This window comes from Ochotona princeps, chromosome 26 (genome assembly GCF_030435755.1).
Source record: "Ochotona princeps isolate mOchPri1 chromosome 26, mOchPri1.hap1, whole genome shotgun sequence".
Classification (NCBI taxonomy): Eukaryota; Metazoa; Chordata; class Mammalia; order Lagomorpha; family Ochotonidae; genus Ochotona; species Ochotona princeps.
Genome location: NC_080857.1, coordinates 2,208,231 through 2,216,878, shown reverse-complemented (window position 1 = coordinate 2,216,878; position 8,648 = coordinate 2,208,231).

Below are 8,648 nucleotides of genomic sequence, written 5' to 3'. Positions count from 1 at the left end.
AAGCCAGCCCCCAAGGCAAAGGCTCTGTCTTAGCCTATTGCAGGGCTGCTGGCCGTAGGATGAGCCCCTGGCCATGCTCATGGCCACAGCTGAGATTGCTGGCCTGCCAGTGGGAGCCAGGACAGCCAGCAAAGGCATTGTCTTTCCCCACGTCCATGTGTTGGAACAAGGTGCCTGGTGCTTGGTGGCCACAGGCTCTGGATGGCACGGGTGAAGCTGCCCTCAGGGAGGAGGTGGCCCTTGGTTGTCCCCGTGGGTGTGTTGCATCTGAGAGTCCCAACACGGTGCAATAGCTGTCTCTTGAGCGGGAACTCAGAGAAAGTAGCAGGGATGTGGGGGGCTCTTCTGCATGGGTTGGGATTGGGGGGGGTCTCCTTAGGGCAACGCTGGGACACTGTTGGTGCAGGGGCCCATGCCGGGGGCCTAAGAGTTCAGGGATGAGGCAGACCTTGAACATTGAAACCCATCGTGGGCTGGTTCTGGCTCCCTGGCTCTCGACCTCAAGCCATTTCTGGGACCCAGTACACACGTCCAGTCTCCCAGCACGCCTAGGGTGGGGCAGCCGTTTTTCAGCTGTCAGCAAGCCCAACCACCCGCCACCCCCCTCTCGTTCTTTATTTTTTAAAAAGCGAACTTTCCAGTCCTGCTCCACCTGGAACAGAGCTCGTGCCTGGAGCCCCTCGGAGAGGCTGCTGCACCCCCTTCAGCAGCACCTCCCTTGCTACAGGCAGTAGAATGAAGCAGGTCTTTGCTGCACCACAGGAAATCTTTCTATGGAGCTGGGCCAGGGAAACCCCTTCTCTGTTCGCATCTGGGGCTGGCTCACTCCCAGAGCCAGGGGGCCAGGCTGGGGGCGGCGAAGGGCAGTGACATGGCCACTTTCTCCTTTAGTCAAGACATTTGACTGCAGATTGTTCTCATCCACTGCCTGTCTGCCCCTCTCCAGGCCTCTGGTGCACCACCCAGAGGAAGGAAACTTGGGGAGCTCACTGTACTTGTTCAGCTCTTTGTGGGTTTGGGACACTGTCTGGGCACCCTTGCACTAAGGCCACCACCCTGGCGGGATGGCCTCTTCTTGGGAATTGTTTTGCGGTGCCAGTGACCAATCCCAGGCCTCCTTTTATTTACTCCTTAAAACAAAAGTTTACTTCTGTACTTCCCAAGGAAGTGGCTACAGCGACAAACTTTCTTGGACTCTGGGGGTCTTTAAAACGTCTGTGAAAAGTATTTGAAAACAATGTGTGCACCCAGTTCCATTTCCCATGAGGTTTGCAGGGGAGGGGAATTCAGACAGGCAGAGAAAAAGGACAAAAGCTGTGGAGTCGGCTCAGCCGTGCCGCCGAGGGCGCCCTGTGAGCCAGCTCCTCTCTAGAAGGTAGGGCCATCTCTTCCCTCACCCTTGTGCATCCCCAGACCCAGACTGACCCACAGCACAATGACTGATGACTGAACACTCACTCTGGGGCCACTGTTAGCCAGTGGTGACCGCTGGACCTCTGGCAACAAGTGTGGCCTTGAAGTGCAACAGTGGCCTTTGACGTCCGCGGTTTTGGGGAATTGCTGTGCGTGAGGGTGCAGGCTGCCTCCAGGACGCAGGTTTTAAGGGGAGCTAGCAGAGTGTATGCCCAGTGCAGGGGACAGAGTGCTCTGCGGGAGAGCCATTGTCTGCTCTGGGGTCCCAGGAACTGGGGCTGTGTGGGGGGATGTTGCCCCTGCCTCCATGGCTACCTGCTGCTGGCCCATTTTGCAGCTGGTGGTGGGCACAGACTGCGGCTGACAACACCAGGAAGCCCCAGCCCTCCATGCTACAGAGATCATCCCCTCCAAACTGCAGATTTCAGCTGAGGTCTGGGACCCATGGGGGGCTCGGGGACATGTGACTCTGGACTGTTGCACTGCCAGACCCAAGGCCATGCAGGAGGACAGCCTGAGAGCCGTGACTGGGCGCCCGGAGAATCTGGAAAGCCTGCTGTTTCGCAAGACCCCTGAGTCTGTTTTTTTCAGAAAGGAGTGTTTTAACCCCCCCTTACCCAGAACATGGATATAGGAGGACCTTGTGTTCATTTCCTGACCGAACCTCAGGCTGCTTGTCCCCTGCTTTCAGTGTGTGCATGTGGATCAGCCTTCGAGGCTGCCCACGTAGGAATTGAAAGGAGAGAAATGTGTGCTTTGAGTTAGATGTAGGTGGAAAAAAAATCAGCGAGCTCAGCGGTGTGGCTGGCCCTGGGCTGTGTGCTTCTGGGGTTCAGCAGAGACAGAAAGGGGCCCCCGTGGACAGACACCGGAGCCCCCCAGTGTCCCTCCCCACAGGAAAGCATAGGCAGCATGGCATGGCTGGAGGGCCCGAGCCAGCTTTTGCCATGGTTTTGGCCTCTCCCACAAGTTCTTCCATTGCTCTGGACCAAGAAATACTTTAAAAATGAGGGAGGCTCTGTGCTCCCGAAAAGCCAACAAAAACATCTGAACATATGGATTTTTTTTCCTTGTGGTTAAACCATGCTCAGGGCACATTAGATTCTTTCTCCCTGTGCCGTGGGCTCTCTCTCCCTCTGCCGTGGGTTCTCTCTCCCTGTGCCGTGGGCTCTCTCTCCCTGTGCCGTGGGCTCTCTCCCTGTGCCGTGGGCTCTCTCCCTGTGCCGTGGGTTCTCTCTCCCTGTGCCGTGGGCTCTCTCTCCCTGTGCCGTGGGTTCTCTCTCCCTGTGCCGTGGGTTCTCTCCCTCTGCCGTGGGCTCTCTCCCTCTGCCGTGGGTTCTCTCTCCCTGTGCCGTGGGTTCTCTCTCCCTCTGCCGTGGGTTCTCTCTCCCTCTGCCGTGGCTTCTCTCCCTGTGCCGTGGGTTCTCTCTCCCTGTGCCGTGGGTTCTCTCTCCCTGTGCCGTGGGTTCTTTCTCCCTGTGCCGTGGGCTCTCTCCCTCTGCCGTGGGTTCTCTCTCCCTGTGCCGTGGGCTCTCTCCCTCTGCCGTGGCTTCTCTCCCTGTGCCGTGGGTTCTCTCTCCCTGTGCCGTGGGTTCTCTCTCCCTGTGCCGTGGGTTCTCTCTCCCTGTGCCGTGGGCTCTCTCCCTCTGCTGTGGCTTCTCTCCCTCTGCCGTGGGTTCTCTCTCCCTGTGCCGTGGGTTCTCTCTCCCTCTGCCGTGGGTTCTCTCTCCCTCTGCCGTGGGTTCTCTCTCCCTCTGCCGTGGGTTCTCTCTCCCTCTGCCGTGGGTTCTCCCCGCCCCCGATCTGTTTCTTCCCTTTTTTCTTTCTTTTAGGAAGCCAGAAGGATAAACATGTTGCCATGGAGTTCTGTTTAAAATAAAATACAATGGAAAGAAAAGCGGCGTGATGAAGTAACCACATGGCCGGAGCAGGATACACCTGATACTAATTACTGTCATGCAGAATGTTCTGGAAGACATTTGACTCGCCTGATGTATACATTTAAATCAAGCAAAGCAGGGCTTTGCAAGGCTCCTTGGGGACCATCTCGTCCAACTCTTTCCTTTTTCCAGATGAAGAAATAGGGGCCCAGAGAGGGGCTGTGCCTGGACTCGAGCCTTCAAACCCAAGGCTGTATGTAGCTTTCCTCCTCCTCGGAAACATGCCATGGGCAGGGCCTTGTGGCCTTGGCCCCTGCCTGAGAGGCCCTGGTCAATCTTTAGGCTCCAAAGCCCGGGGGGCCCAGGGGCAGGGCAGGAAGACAAGCAGAGGATGGCTTTGCAGCTGGGAGGCCCTAGCCCCCAGCTCGGCAAGGCTCCCCTCCTGGGCCCCCGGGGGGCTCCTGCCAGAACCTGACTCACGCTCGCCTGCTGGACTGCCTAGCTCAGGCAGAGCAAGCCCTTGCAGAGCCTCTGCAGGGACCCCGAGTCGTGCCTACTGATGCTCTCTTGTGGCCGCCTCGGTCCCCAGCGTGCAGGGTGAAGGCAGCCCCCCCCCCCACAGCACCCCCAGCCCCTGTCCCTCAGAGGGTAGCAACTAGGCCTGCCAGCGTTTGATTGGCCGCGGGGGCTTGACGACAGGGGCTCCTGGCTGCTGATTGGGCCCAGCATACTCTGGCTGTTTCCTAGCTATTAATGCGGGGGCTGATAAACCCTCTCGTGTTGACTAGGGTGCTGGGAACCATGGTGTCTTGAAGCTTTTTTGACTTTGTAGTGGGTCTGGGCCTTGCCCCTCATGTCCCTGGCAGGTCCCACTTCTGGGGTTCCCATCTGTAGCGTTCCCCAAGCCTCAGGCTGGACATATGGTGCTTTGTGACACCTGGAAGTAGCTCCCCCATGCCCTGAACCCCAAGTCTTCACCTCCTCAGGGGTGCCCCTGCTCCTACAGGGTCTCCACCTGTGGTCTAGGGGTCTTTGGTGGCCTGAGGGTCAGGTTGTATTTTCTTCGGATTCCCAAAGAGCCCTTCTCTTTCCTTCACTGCTCTGAGTGACAGCCACCTCTGGGCTCGTGGGGTGCAGGGTGGTTGGTGGTCCTGAAGCTGTCAGCAGCACCCCCCCGGAGAGGTCCAGGGTGGGTACAGTTCTTCCTCGACCCTTCTCTGCTTGCCTGTGCCCTCTGGCTCCCCTCACAGGGGGCCCCGCACACATCCCAGCCTTCCCCCTGCCCCTCATCTATCACCAGGCACTCCATTCTCAACCCCCCCGGCTGCCACCCACCTGTCACACAAAGATAGATCCTCCGTGCCTTTCAACAGCATTCCGACCTTTAGGAGGGGACATTTGATTGACGGCACTGCCCACTTTGCCACCCGGGCCAGCTGTCAAGGATTAGCCCTCTGGTGCCAATTCTCAAGCGGGCTGCAACTGTGACCCCAACATGTGTCGCTGCCCGTTTCTGGGGCTGGGAGGAGGGGTGGCTTCTCTCAGAGTGCACGTGTGGGAAAGTTATTCCAGTTTGGGGGTACCCCAGGCGTCACCTCAGGGTACTGTGCTCCCTGCAAAAGTACTTTGGCTCAGAGCAACCCAGCTGCAAACAGCTGGACGAGGACGAGGACGGGGTACCCCTCGCGGGCGAGGACGGGGTACCCCTCGCCCGAGGCAGCCAGGAGAGGTACCGCGGCAGCACTGGAGACCCAGTACTGTGCCGGGTGGAGGGCAGACTTGGCACTGAGAACGGGATGTTCGGACTCGGGGTGCTGTCGGGGATCTCTGGGTGGCCCATGGATGGGGTGCCAAACATGGGACAGGAGGGGACGTCAGGACCGGCTGGCACTGGGGATCGCTAGTGTGGGTGCAGTGTCTTCTCCACCCTGCCCGACGCTACTTGGAGAACACCCATTCCGCAGGAGCCCGCCACGGCGGAAGGGTGGTCAGGTGTGTGTACCCACAGTCCCCTCAAGCGGTCCAAGGACAACCAGCCTGCAGGTGGCTCCCCCCTCAGGCGGAGCACTCAGGTCGCCTCCTTCCCACTCGCCAGCGCGGGCCAGGCTCCCACGGGTGAAGCCCCCGCTGCCACAGGGTGTTGGTTATGGCGGCTACGGGCACTGCGGCAGAATTTTTCCCTCCGTTCTTTGCTGCAATCTGGGTGCGGCTGGAGCAATTTGTCATAGAATCTGGGGGGCTCATTTTTCCGGCCAATCGCTTTTAGAGAAATGAGCGCATTGCAGCAGAATGCGTTGACGTCAGAGACCACCCCTTCTGCGCTTGCATATAAACCCCACCCAGCCAGCCCCTAGCGCAGACGGCGGAGAGCGGAGCTGAGCGCGCTTGGCCCTGCTAGCCGAGCTGCCGAGCTCCGGGGAGAACCGGGCGGCCGCGAGCCGATCCCCTCCGATCCCCTCCGGGGGTGAGTGGGTGGCCGTCCTGCCGCGCAGGCTGTATGCCAGGCGGACGCCGTGCCCCCGCTCCGGGCCGGGCCGTGTCCTCCTGGACACTGCAGCGATGCCTCGGCTGGAGACGTGTTCGTGGCAGCGGCCGCTTTGCCTGGTTCTCCCGGCATCGTGTCCGTGGGATTCTGCGGGCAGGGAGGACCCCGCAGGTACCTTCGCCCGTGGCAGGGAGACCAGGGCCGAGGGTGGGCCAGGGAAGCCGGCTTCGGCAGGCCCGGGAGGAGCGGGACTCGCCGAGCCCGAGAGGGACCTCCCGAGTATCGTGGTGGCCAGGGTCCCACGCCCAGGTCCGAGGAGCTCTCGGGACCACGCTGTTAGTGGGGGCCACGGCCACGCCGCCTTCGGCCAGCTTCCATCTCGATCTAGAAGGTCGGCGCCCGAAAAGGAGCGGGCTGTCCTGGGCTCGTGGCTCCCGAGTCGCGCGCCAGGTCCTAGTGGACCGTGGGCGTGAGAGGTGGCGACGGCCACCCGCCAGGGACTCGGAGCGTGGATCCACGCGTTCGACGCGCTGTGTGTGTGTGGGGGTCACTAGGCGCAGAGTGCGGGGCAGCCCCCGGCGGAGTTGGGCGAGATGGCGCCCCTGGACTCGGTCCTCGGGAGAGGGGTCCGTGGCGAGGGTCTGCAACTGGGCGACTCGGGCAGAGTGGACCCAGGAGGGCGGGCTTCGGCGGGCGGCGGGCCGTGGCGCTTGCCTCTGGAGGTGCGGAGGCAAAGTGCAGAAAAGGGGGTGTGTTTGCGGTGGCGGTGTGTTTGCGGTGGGGGCGCGTGGAATCGGGGCCAGGCGACTCTCGACGTTGCGCGATGGTCACCACAGGGTTCTGACCTGTGGCGGGCGGCGGACTTGGCTAAAGTCGCCCTTTGCCATTTCTTTGTCCCTGTCGAGCGCACCCCCCTCCCGTCCAAAAACCGCCCCCTCCTCAGCCCGAGCTGGCGGGCTTTTGGGGTGGGGGGGCGCCGTGCTACGTGGCAGGTTTCTGGAAGGTTCTGCTGCCGGCCGCAAGAGGGCGCCGGCGGCACTGCGGAATTTGGGGGGGGCGGGGGGAGGGAGGTGGCCTTTGTTCTGCTGCCGGAGGGGGTCGGGCGCGGGGCTTCCCGAAGGGGTGGCGGGCGCCGCGGGGTCGGCACTGCGGACGCGGGGGCTCGCGAGGCCCTGAGGCGCGCCGGGCGCCTGGCTCTGACTTTGCTGTGAGGTGGCGCTTTCTGTGGTGTGAGGCGACCCTGTGCGCGGGGTCCGGCTCGGCGCGGGGATCGGTGCTTGGCTGGAGTGTGGCCGGGGTCGAGGCCGGCGCTCCGGCGTCGGGGACTCGCCCCGGCGAGGCGGCCGAGGACCACAGGTGGCCTCGGGGCGCGCTGCCGGAGACCTGTTGGGCCGCCTCGCCGACGCGGGCCTCGCGCCTGGCAGCTGCGCCGCGTGGGCGGGGGCGCCGCAGGTGGCTGCTCGGCGGGCGCGGGGCGCGCGCCCCCTGGCGGGGTTTGCGCGCAAGTGGCGGCGGGCTGCTGGGCTCGGCTTGGACTGGCGCATGCGCACAGAGCTAGCACTTGTGACCTGTCAATCAAGTCATCCTTACCCCCTCCCATTCCTCTCCTCCCCCTCCCAGTTCTCTTCTCTCTCCGCTCCGCCCTTCTTTTCCCTCCTCCCTTATTTTCCTTGCCCCTCCCACCTCTTCCTCTCCACCCCTCCACTTCCCCTCCCAGTTCCTCTCTCCTGACCCCTCCCTCCTCTCCCTCCTTCCTCTCCTGACCCCTCCCTCCTCTCCTGACCCCTCCCTCCTCTCCCTCCTTCCTCTCCTGATCCCTCCCTCCTCCCCTGACCCCTCCCTCCTCTCTCTCCTTCCTCTCCTGACCCCTCCCTCCTCTTCTGACCCCTCCCTTCTCCCTGACCCCTCCCTCCTTCCATCCTTCCTTTGCTGACCCCTCCCTCCTTTCCCTTCATCCTGTCCTGGCCCCTCCCCCTCCCTCCTGTCTCCAGACCCCTCCTTCCTCCCTCCTCCCCTTACCCTGTTCTGGGCGTCCCGTACTTCTTTCTGCTGTTACCGTGCTGGCCATTAGAGGTCCTAAGTTGGTTTCTAATGGCCCCTCCCCATGTCTTAGGGTGCCTCCGGGAATGACATCATCAGTTCGCCCCCAGGCTTGAAGGGACCACCTCTTTTGGACGCCATGCTGCTGCCCAGGCACCTGCTGACCATCTCCAGCATGTGGTACCCACCCCTCCTCACTGCAGGACTCCCCTCCCTCCAACCCCTGCTCATGCAGTACCTGCCCCTCCAACCCCTGTTCCCCTGCTTGGGCCACCCCCAGGCCCATTAGCCATTAAAGGACAATTTCAGATTTTAACTAATTTTAATTGGTGAACTTTGATTCGTGATTAGTGCCCAGATGCAGGTTGTAATGCCTGGCCTCTGACCTTTCACCTTTTGCAGAGGGTAATGGGAGGCTCCCACCTGCCGAGGAAGCCCGTGGAGGGACAACGGAGACCTTCGCCACCCTGGAATGGAGCAGCCGCTGCCACCTACCCTTTGGGCCACACCCTTAACCCAGTGCCCTAGTGAGGGGGTGCTGGTCCCATCCCCTGCCTTCGCTGGGCCCCGCTTGACTCCTTAGCTCCTCTGTCTCTGCCCTCGTGCACCTGCGGTGTCCTGGGGCGCTTCCCCCCCGGGGGTGCCAATCTCTGGACTGCTTGTCCTGATGACCAAGTGTTGAATGCAGGGATCCTGCAGGAGACTTCCAGGAGGGGGACCTGGGTCCAGGGCTGGACTGCTAACTCCAAGGCCCTTCTGGCCTCGTGGAATGCGCATGCTACCCCATCCCCGGCATGTTCCCCTTCCCTGATGTCCCCCACCCTGCGGGG